Below are 9,906 nucleotides of genomic sequence, written 5' to 3' on the forward strand. Positions count from 1 at the left end.
AGTCGCCGTTCTGAACATCCAAGAAGAATGGGCAGTATTAGGATCTCTTCAAGGGAGATGGATATTCCCATAGAGCAAAGTTAAACTTATTTAAAAAAAAAAATTCCCCAAATAAAATTAAAAAAAAAAAAAAAAAAAAAATTAAGGGGCCAGCAGGTGGCATGGTGATTAAAGTGCTGAAATCCACATGGCTGACCACAATTTGAATCTTAGACCTGGGTGCTTGAAAATTATTACAAATAATAGATAAATAAATAGTTTTTAAAAAAAAAAAAAACAAGTTAGGGGGCTGGCAGGTCAAATGAAAATACATAAATAAATAAAATGGTCAAATGAAAATACATAAATAAATAAAAAATAAAGTGAAATAAAATAATTCTTTAAAAAATAGAACAAATTAATATATTTAGTAAATTCAACATACTGGCCTGCTTCCATAATTTGTGTAATAGAAGAACCCATTCTACAGATTTTTCTCAAATGAATAAATTCTAATCCCAATAATGAACTGATAACTCTACCTCTAGAACAAAATTGCTGGCAACTTCTACAGGTATTTCTCTCCCTGAGAAAAAAAAGGAGGGAGTGAATTCTGCCCTACCCGCACCTGACTGCACTGATGAAACAGCAGCGAGCGTTCCAAGTCATTGCAGAAAACAGAGTGACCACATGGTTCAGGAAGGCGGGTGGTTCTTATGTGCAGCCTGAAATCATGCAGGTTAACACAGGCAGAGAGAAGAGGGAACTGGATGTGAGCTCGCTGAGAGATAGAACTAGAGGAACTAGAGGCTATCTTTCTAATACAAGGCCCACACCAAGCTGTTGTGCAACCTAAGTTGGATGAATGAATGACCACATTCTGCCTTGTGTTAAATAGATGCTAGGGAGTTCTTGCTAGTGATGACAAAGGTGCTCCATGCAGGGGCGAGGAAGAGAGGGGATGGGTGTGTTCCACTCATGGCACAGAGAGAACACTGGGCTGACTGTGGTAGAAGACAGTCCCCTGAAGGTGTCAGAAGACGCTCCCCTGAAGGTGGGGAACAACATTTGGGCAGGTAAGCCTGACCCTACCAGCTGGAAACCATAGATAAAACAGGAAGATGAAAGAGAGGAGTGGTTCTTTACCTGGGAGCTGCAGACCCCTAGAGCAAAGTTTATCAAACTTTGAGTGCAAACAAATCACTTGAGGAATCTCATTGAAATGCACATTCTGATGCAGCAGGTCTAGATTGGGACCTGAGCTGCTGCATTTCTGAAAAGCTCCCAGGTGATGATGTGGAGGCGGCTGGGTCACATGTGGAAGTATAAGCCCCTATGGAATCTTCCACAGGTTTCAAATGTCTACAGACCCCTGAAATCATTCACAAAAAGTATTCCGTACATACATGCATTTTTCTGAAGTGAGAGATCACCTTTCTCATTAGATTCTCATAAGGAATCTCTTATCAGTTGAATTGTTCCCCCCTCCATACACACACACACACACACACACACACACATATACATATATGTACATATGTACACACATATGTGTACACACATATGTTGAAGTCCTAACCCCAATGCCTGTGAATCTGGCCTCATCTGAAAATGAGATCTTTGCACATATAGTCAAATTAGAACGAGGTCATTAGGGCGGGTTCTAACCCGATAGGACTGGTGTCCTCATAAAAAGAGGGAAATTCAGACACGAATGCACAGGGAGAAGGCCATGTGACAGCAGAGGCAAGGACTGATCCCGCTGCAAGTCAGGACATGCCATCTCTGGTGACTGCCTTCAGGGCACTTCCTGTCCTCTGCTGGTGACTGAGCTCTCAGAAACTCACTTCCCCACACTGTAATCAACTTCTCATCTTCTGCCCAGAGAGAAGAGAAGGCAGGAGGAGAATTAGCATTTCCTGAGCAACCAGTGTGTGGTTTCATATACGTCCCACTGTGTTAACCCTCACATGTTCAAAGCGAGGGATCAGTATCACTATGCTGCAGGCCCTTTCTTCGAATTAGCACGCCAAGTCACAAGGCTCCCTAGAAACAGAACGGAGAGTGTAATCCAGTTGAGTCTGCCTCCAAAGCCCCCGCTCTCCCTGCCACTCTACACTGCCTGCCTGTGGCCGAGCTGAAGAGTTTAATCAGGAAAATAAGAGCAGTCAGGCTCAATTCTGTCCTTCCAGAATGTAGTCTTTAAGGCAAATATTTTGATGTCATGTAAACACAAGCACCATCTGTCTGGTACACGCTATCTGTCTGATCCACTTACTCTATCTGATGCAAAAATCACCACCATCAGCTATTCAACAGACAAAACAGCCAGAGCGGTACTTTCGGCGGGTTGTTATGGACACAGTCATAGCTTCAGCTTCTCCACAATAATCCCCAACTCTGAATTTGCAATACCCTAGGGTATTTCCAGCCACTGTAAGGGATTTTGAAAGATTCTTCAAAATTCTCAGAACCAAATTAATGTCAATGGACTTTAAGAAATAAAGAGACTCTACACGAGACTTCCCAGAAGGCAGGGAGAAGGCCGTGTTGTGAACAGCAATGGCAAGACGCCTTGAGTATGAACACAAGGAGAACAGGTCTGGTCCCTGTTTCTTTACTCAGGTGGCCCTTTTCCCAAGAACAGATGAGGATGTCACTCTTGTAAAGAGGAGTGAAGGCATTGATAAAGAATAAGTTTGAAAAACAAAAAAGGCTACAAAGAGTCTGGGTGAAATGTAAAAGAATATGGAGTTATTTATGTGGAGAAACGAAAATTAGAAAACAAGACTATTCATTATCTTCAGGAATGACACCTAAGAGTATTTGTAACCCTGATTGGCTTCCCTTCCCTTTCTTTCCCTGTAGCAGGACACCACTCACTGGTCACAGTGCTCATCAGCCCTGAGCCAGACTGAACCACAGATCTTTGCCAACACAACGCTCTAAGGAAGGACATGAAATCCATTGGCCGTAATCCTGATATACAGCAGGCAACCAATCGGGAGAGTAATATGTGCTTTTGCACTAAAAGGGGCAAACAGGAAGGTAGAGCAAGTATCCTAAACTGTCTCTCTACTCCTTATCTCACCTTGCCTTTAATCCTCTAATCTTCCCCATTAACATTTCTAGACAAATCTATTATTTTTAAAGTGTTCTACATTTGTTTACTTTTATCATTGGGCGTCTACCCACCCACTCACCCTCTCATAAGTATGTGACAACCAAAGAGAGATTTATAAGACTGCAGGTTTGTAAGTCTGAGGATTCACTTTGAATCTACCTCATCTCAGAAAGAGGATACTCACAGCAACTTGTTCGTATGGTTATTATAAATATCAAATGAAATAACATAAAAGACCTTGCACAGTACATGGAATGCTATAGATGTTCAATAAATGTCAGCTTAATCCGAGGAAACAGTGAGCCTGGATATTTTAAGACAATTCTCTGCCATAAAATTGGAAAAGCACCCTGATCTGTTATGAGACAGCTACTTAACATTTTTGAAACCCAGAGTCAACTGGAGCCTCCCTGTCTCTTGAGATTTAAGTAAAATTAGACTGAGCCCCATCCTGCAAAACAATAGCCTTTGGAAGTCAAATTCTTTTCATGGGATTCCAGGGGCTCCTGTCCTCAGGGTCTCCCCTTGTTCCTGGGTTCTGGGGATCTCATACACAGACTCTGATTGGCGCATCTTCAACCCAGATACAAAGCTTATCTCCTTCCTCACCTGCCCCCCAAAAGGGGTGTGTTTGTGTGTGTGTGTGTGTATGTGTATGTGTGTTCCACAAAAAGCTTTTGAGAACAGAGGTGCCTTCTCTCTCCCAGGTTCTCACTTACCTGACACAGCCCCCCAGGAATGTGATTCTGCATTTCCAGCCTCTGTCTGCTGGGAGCCATGGTTCTGCCCATCCTAAAGCCAGCTCCTGCCAGCCATCTTTTCTGTACCACATTTCTGGTCCACAGCAGGCACTCATACCTTTCTAACCCTGACAGCACAACCTCAATACGGCAGTTCAGCCAGCCTGGACTTCTCAGATTTCTTTGGCATTTCTCAAGTATAGACTGAGACGATTAGCACCAAGGCCACTATCTTCCCACATTGCATTCCCATCCACCTCTGATGTGCACAAACCCTCCTTCAAAGCCATGTTCTCCTGAGATGAAGGTGCTGCATTTCAAAAAGAAAAGAAGAAAAAACGGCTTCGACAATATTATCACCTCCACATGCCTTTATTGAACTTTGCCACTGTCCCATCAAGAAATGGAGATGTTCTGCCTCCAGTTAGGCCTTTTTGACTGCCTCAGCCAATAAAATATGGTAGAATTTACCGAATGACTTCTAGGACTGTCATAAAAGACAATATGGCTTCTTCTTCCTCTCCAGGATTTTCAACCTTGGCATAAAGCCAAAAGGGTGTAAGGAAGTCCAGGCTACATGGAGAGGCTATATGTAGGCGTTCCAGCTTACAGACCCAGCCACGAAGCCAATCAACCACCTGCATCAATAGCCAGACTTGTGAGAGTAAAACTTCAGACAATCCCAGCCCCTTTCTTCAAGCATCCCCAAGTGATGCCAAGTAGAGAAGAAAAAAAGCTATCCTTGCCAAGCCCTGGTCTAATTACAGATTCATGAGAAAAATAAATGCTGTCCTTGTTTTAAACCATTCCATTTTACAGTAGTTTGTTTTGCAACATTAAATAATCAGGTTAAGTATGTCCATCAATTGCTAGAGATTATATGAATGTTAATATCCTTATACTAATCCATAGAATACTATACTATAGGTATGGTATACTACACTAATTATCACAAGGGATCTTCAAAAATTTATGGAAAATGCATATTATGAAAACTATGTATCTAGTGGGTTGTCAGAAAAGTCATGACACATTTTTGCATATAAAAGCATAGAAAAATACATCATGACTTTTCCAATGACCCAATATTTCTTTTCTTTTCTTTTTTCTTTTTTCTTTTTTTTGGGGAGAGGTTTCTTGCTATAGGGCGTGTGCACTCGCCAGACAGACCAGACAGACAGAGAGTGACAGAGAGACAGAAAGCGAGAAATCACCCCCCAGGAGGGATGGCCACGCCACAATCCCTTCTCCTCCATTCTCTTCTCGGGATCTTGGGTATGCACGCACACGCGCCCGGCATGAGTTTTAAGCCACCGGATCCAGGACGTGAACCACGGTGGACTATGTGGGAGTCCAGCGACATAGCCATTACTCTAACTGCTGGTCCCCTTTTCTTTTTTGTTTTTTGAGAGATATTTTTACTATAGAGCATGTGCACTCACTGGAGACACAGAAAAGGACAAAGAGACAAAAAAGCAAGAAATCAGTCCCCAGGTGGATGGGTACACCACAATCCCTTCCCCTCCATTCCCTTCTTGGGATGTTGGGCATGCACACATGCACATGCACATGCACTCAGCATGAGTTTCAACCCACTGGGTCCGGGACTCGAACCACAGCCAGCCACATGAGAGTCCAGTACCTCAACCACTAGAGCACCTGCTGGCCCCTCTATTTTTTGCTCCAAAATACACCTGTACTTTAACTCCATTTTTTACAAACTTTTAAGAATCCCCTCATACCTATATGAGTATATAATTAGTTCATATACTATACTAATTTGTATCTAAGAATGTTTCTATACTAATTGGTTCATCACTGACCAGTCCTGAGGGTTAGGCGTCAGCACTCAGGCACAAAAATAGGTCCCAGCCCCAGAAATGCTAGGGTCAGAACTCAGTTTACTTGTTCATTCTTTGACTCATATTCTCTGGGATCAACCCAATCCTCGGTAATTTATTTGACTGGACTAACATACAGGGTATTTGTGCTGAAAAAAAAAATCCATTTTCAATGCTATAAAGATATGCAATGATTGAATATAAAGTTTAAGAAAAAATAAAATAAAATCAGATCTGAGTGGCTCCAATGCCCTCTGTGAGATGTTTGGAAGTTCTGTACCACCTATCTTCTCCACTCCTTTCTGGCTCCCTACCCCCATATTACTGTTTTTCCAAATTAGTTCTGTCAGTGTGTCTTTTCTCTGATTATCATGCACTAGTAGAGAATAAAAGTCAACCTCTTTCTCTGGTATTTGTATAAAAAAAAGTCATTTACACAAATTTGATCTAACAATTAGACATTACTAGATATTTAAGCAACCTAAAGTGATTTATACTACAGAATCAGATACTAAACTTTTTAAATTTCTTTACAAATTCTATTCTTGGGGCCAGCAGATGGCATAGTGGTTACATCATTGGACTCCCACATGACTGACCACAGTTAGAGTCCCGGACCTGGTGACTTGAAAATCACTCCGAGTGTGTGTGTGTGTGTGTGTGTGTGTGTGTGTGTGTGCATGCCCACGATCTCACGAGTAAAATGGAAGAGAAGGGATTGGGGAATACCATCCTTCCTGGGTGGGGGTAGGAGGGCAATTTCTCATTGTCTCCTCATTGAGCGCATATACCCTATGACAAAAACCTCTAAAAAAAATCCTATTCCTTTAGCTGCCCATCATTGCCACCCTACTCTAACCAGAGACCTAAATCTCTCAAGATTTCTCTTTCCCCGTTTCACTCTCAACACGCTCCTCTCCTCACTCCCTTCTTCCCCAACTGCCTCTAAGAGTCCCATGTCCAAACATGGCACTTTTCCTTCAACTGTGTAGATCAGTAGTTCTCCAACTTGACCATGGTGAAAAATCACTTGGAGCATTTGTAAAACGTAAATGCTAAGTCTCACCCCAGATTTTCTCATTTGGTAGGTCTTGGATAGGACCTGACAAGTTCTATTTCTGACAAGTACTTGGGCACTATTGACGCTGCTGGTCTGAGAATCACACTTTGAGAACCATGGATAGAGATTATACAACCCTCCAACTTTATTTTCAGACTTGTCCCAGGTCTACCTCTGCTCATCAGCTGATCAGAAAAATGCATCCATCCGTCCAGTTAGCTGCCCACAGGATGCTTGCTAGTATCCCAATCACTTTCACTGCAGAAGTCAGTTACATTTTAACTACACTCATTTCTTTCTCCACCTCATTTGGAAGCAATGTAAGTTAGTCAGATGGTTCAGAGCTGTCTCTACCGATCATTAGTTGTTGGGCCTCGGACCATAGTATTCAATGTTTGTGAATCGAGCTTCCTCATCTGTAAAACTGTAGATGACAATGCTTATACCTTAGGTTGTATGAAGAAATTATAGGATGAATGGAGGTCATGCATATAAAATCTTAACCAGTTTCCAGGAATAAAACAATGATTTCCGTAAGTTAGGTTATTTATTTGTTCCACAAACCTTCACCAAGTGTTTCAGGCACCCTGCTGGGCACTGAGATGAAAGAACCTGAGACTCCCGTAGGAAGCCACATGGCAGGAGAAGGGAGGGACGGTAAACAACCAGGCTGGCAGGTTCACGCCACAGATGAGTTCTTGAAGTTCTCTCATAATTCAAGACTAATTCCTCTGAGAAATAAACGTAAACTGGAGAATGCATTCCACAGGCACATAAATCCACCAACATTGTAGAATAATGCGCTCTAATGCTGCCTTTTATTTTCTTAGCATTAGCTCTAATATTTTGCAGAAGGCTTGTTCTTACATTAATAGCATATCATGGCAGTTGCTGGGGCTTCCTTAGAGTCTTTTATCACCTCTAACTTCCACTCCGAAGTTATTGATTTTTCTGGTGTGTTTTTCATTACTTGCACAAACCATCATCTAATGAATGCTTGGGTGACTTTGTTCAATTATAATAAGTGAGTGTTAAAATAACTGGCCAACAGCCACCCAAAATCACTCATGGAAGTTCTGGGACCTTTTTTTAAAAAAGAGAAAGAAAAGAAAAATGCCAACATCCACAGAGATCCACAGCTGAAATGGTGCCGCCATGTGGCAGCAGCAGAAACACATTCCCCAATGCTCTGGGTCCTCCAGGCTGTGACGAATTATTGGGATGTTGGTTGTTATTACTCTTCATTGCAGGAGAGTTGCCTAACTTTACATTTTGTGCATAGAGAGAAAATTAGTGTTTTTATGTTGCACTTCAAATCCAGCACTGACGCCCATGGAATATATGCTGCACAGAACACAACGTCCTGATAGAGATGGTCGGAGATGCTGAGACTGAGAAGAGAGACCGGCCCTGGTGTGATCTGCTGCCAGATGGGCAATCCCATCCTCCATGCTGCAAATGCTCCTTCCCTTCTGGGTGGGCTGTCTCTGGTAGCTCTCATAATGTCACCTCTTCTCTGCCAAAATAAAAGCAGTAATTCCAGGAGGTAGATTTTGTCATGGATTATATTCTGGGGCCCACATCTAGCTTCTAATGACTAAGACCGTTCATCCTACCGGAATCCACAGAAATTTGAAAGAAATGGATACCTTTTCAAATACTTAAATCAACTATAATAAAAGTATTAAAAGTAGTTGCCCTTTTGGGGTTTAGATATAGCCAACCTGACTCGCTTTTTAATTTTTTTATTTTATTTTTTTATTTTTTAGAGAGGTTTTTGCTATAGAGCACATGCGCTCGCCAGAAAGACAGAGAGAGACAGAGAGACAGAAAGTGAGAAATCACCCCCAGAGGGGATGGCCATGCCGCAATCCCTTCTCTTCCATTCTTCTCTCGGGATCTTGGGCACGCACGCACACGCGCCTGGTGTGAGTTTAAGCTACTGGGTCCAGGACTCAAACCATGGTTGACTACATGGCAGTCCAGTGACATAGCCATTATGCTAACTGCTGGTCCCTCACTTTTTTATTTTTTTAAGTTTGTTTTATTCATGATAGAAAGTGCATGTACATGCATGGATAAGAGAAAGAGAGAGAGAAGAGAACACTTTCCATAGGGTCTCATCACACCACGATCCCCTTTCTCAAGCTCACCAGCTCCTCAGGGTCTCAGGCATGTGCATGTATGCACACAGAGTATTCCGGGTCAACCAGGCCTGGGATCTGGACTTGCAGTCAGCCCTGTGTCTTCCAGCACTGCAGTTCAGTGTGCTACCAACTGTGCCTCTGAGGCTGGGCAAACTTGCCTTTAAAAAGAGAATGGAATGTTGGGACCAGCAATTACCGTAATGGCTATGTCACTGGACTCCTGTGTATTCTACTGCGGTTCAAGTCTCAGACCCGGTGACTTAAACTCACGCTAGGCACGTGTGCGTGCGTACCCAAGATCCTGAGAGGAGAATGGACAAGAAGATTGCACCGTGGCCATCCCCCCTGGGGGATGATTTCTCCCTCTCTGTCTCTCTGACTCTGTCTTTCTGGCGCGTGCAGGCACCCTATGGCAAAAACAAACAAACAAAAACTCTCAAAAAATATAAGCTCTGGCAGTTATATTCTGTGAGGTTTATAATTAAAAAAAAAAAAGTAAAGAAAAGAGAGAGAGAGAGAGAGAGAATGATATGTTCAGGTGTATTCCAAATGGAGGCTTAGAATTAGATCCAGGATACTTGTTAACTACTTAGTAACTAAAATTACAATAAGTCAGGGCTCTAGAAGTTCCATTTTACAGAAGTTAGCATCTACTTTCCCACTGATATTTTATACTTTTCTTTAGCATCATTTCAAATAGAAAGGAAATGCTTTCTTACACTATGCAACCCAACAAGTTGTAGGGGGAAAAAAGATACTTTCTAAGAGCCCTTACTGGAGAGATGTATAGTATGGGTGATCCCTGAGACCCCAGACTTTGAAGAATAACTGACATCCAATTAAGGAAATCCAAAGTAGTTGCCCTTTTGGGGTTTAGATATAGCCAACCTGACTCGCTTTTTAATTTTTTTATTTTATTTTTTTCTTTTTTAGAGAGGTTTTTGCTATAGAGCACATGCGCTCGCCAGAAAGACAGAGAGAGACAGAGAGACAGAAAGTGAGAAATCACCCCCAG

This window comes from Tupaia chinensis, unplaced genomic scaffold (assembly GCF_000334495.1).
Source record: "Tupaia chinensis unplaced genomic scaffold, TupChi_1.0 Scaffold149831_1, whole genome shotgun sequence".
Taxonomy (NCBI): domain Eukaryota; kingdom Metazoa; phylum Chordata; class Mammalia; order Scandentia; family Tupaiidae; genus Tupaia; species Tupaia belangeri.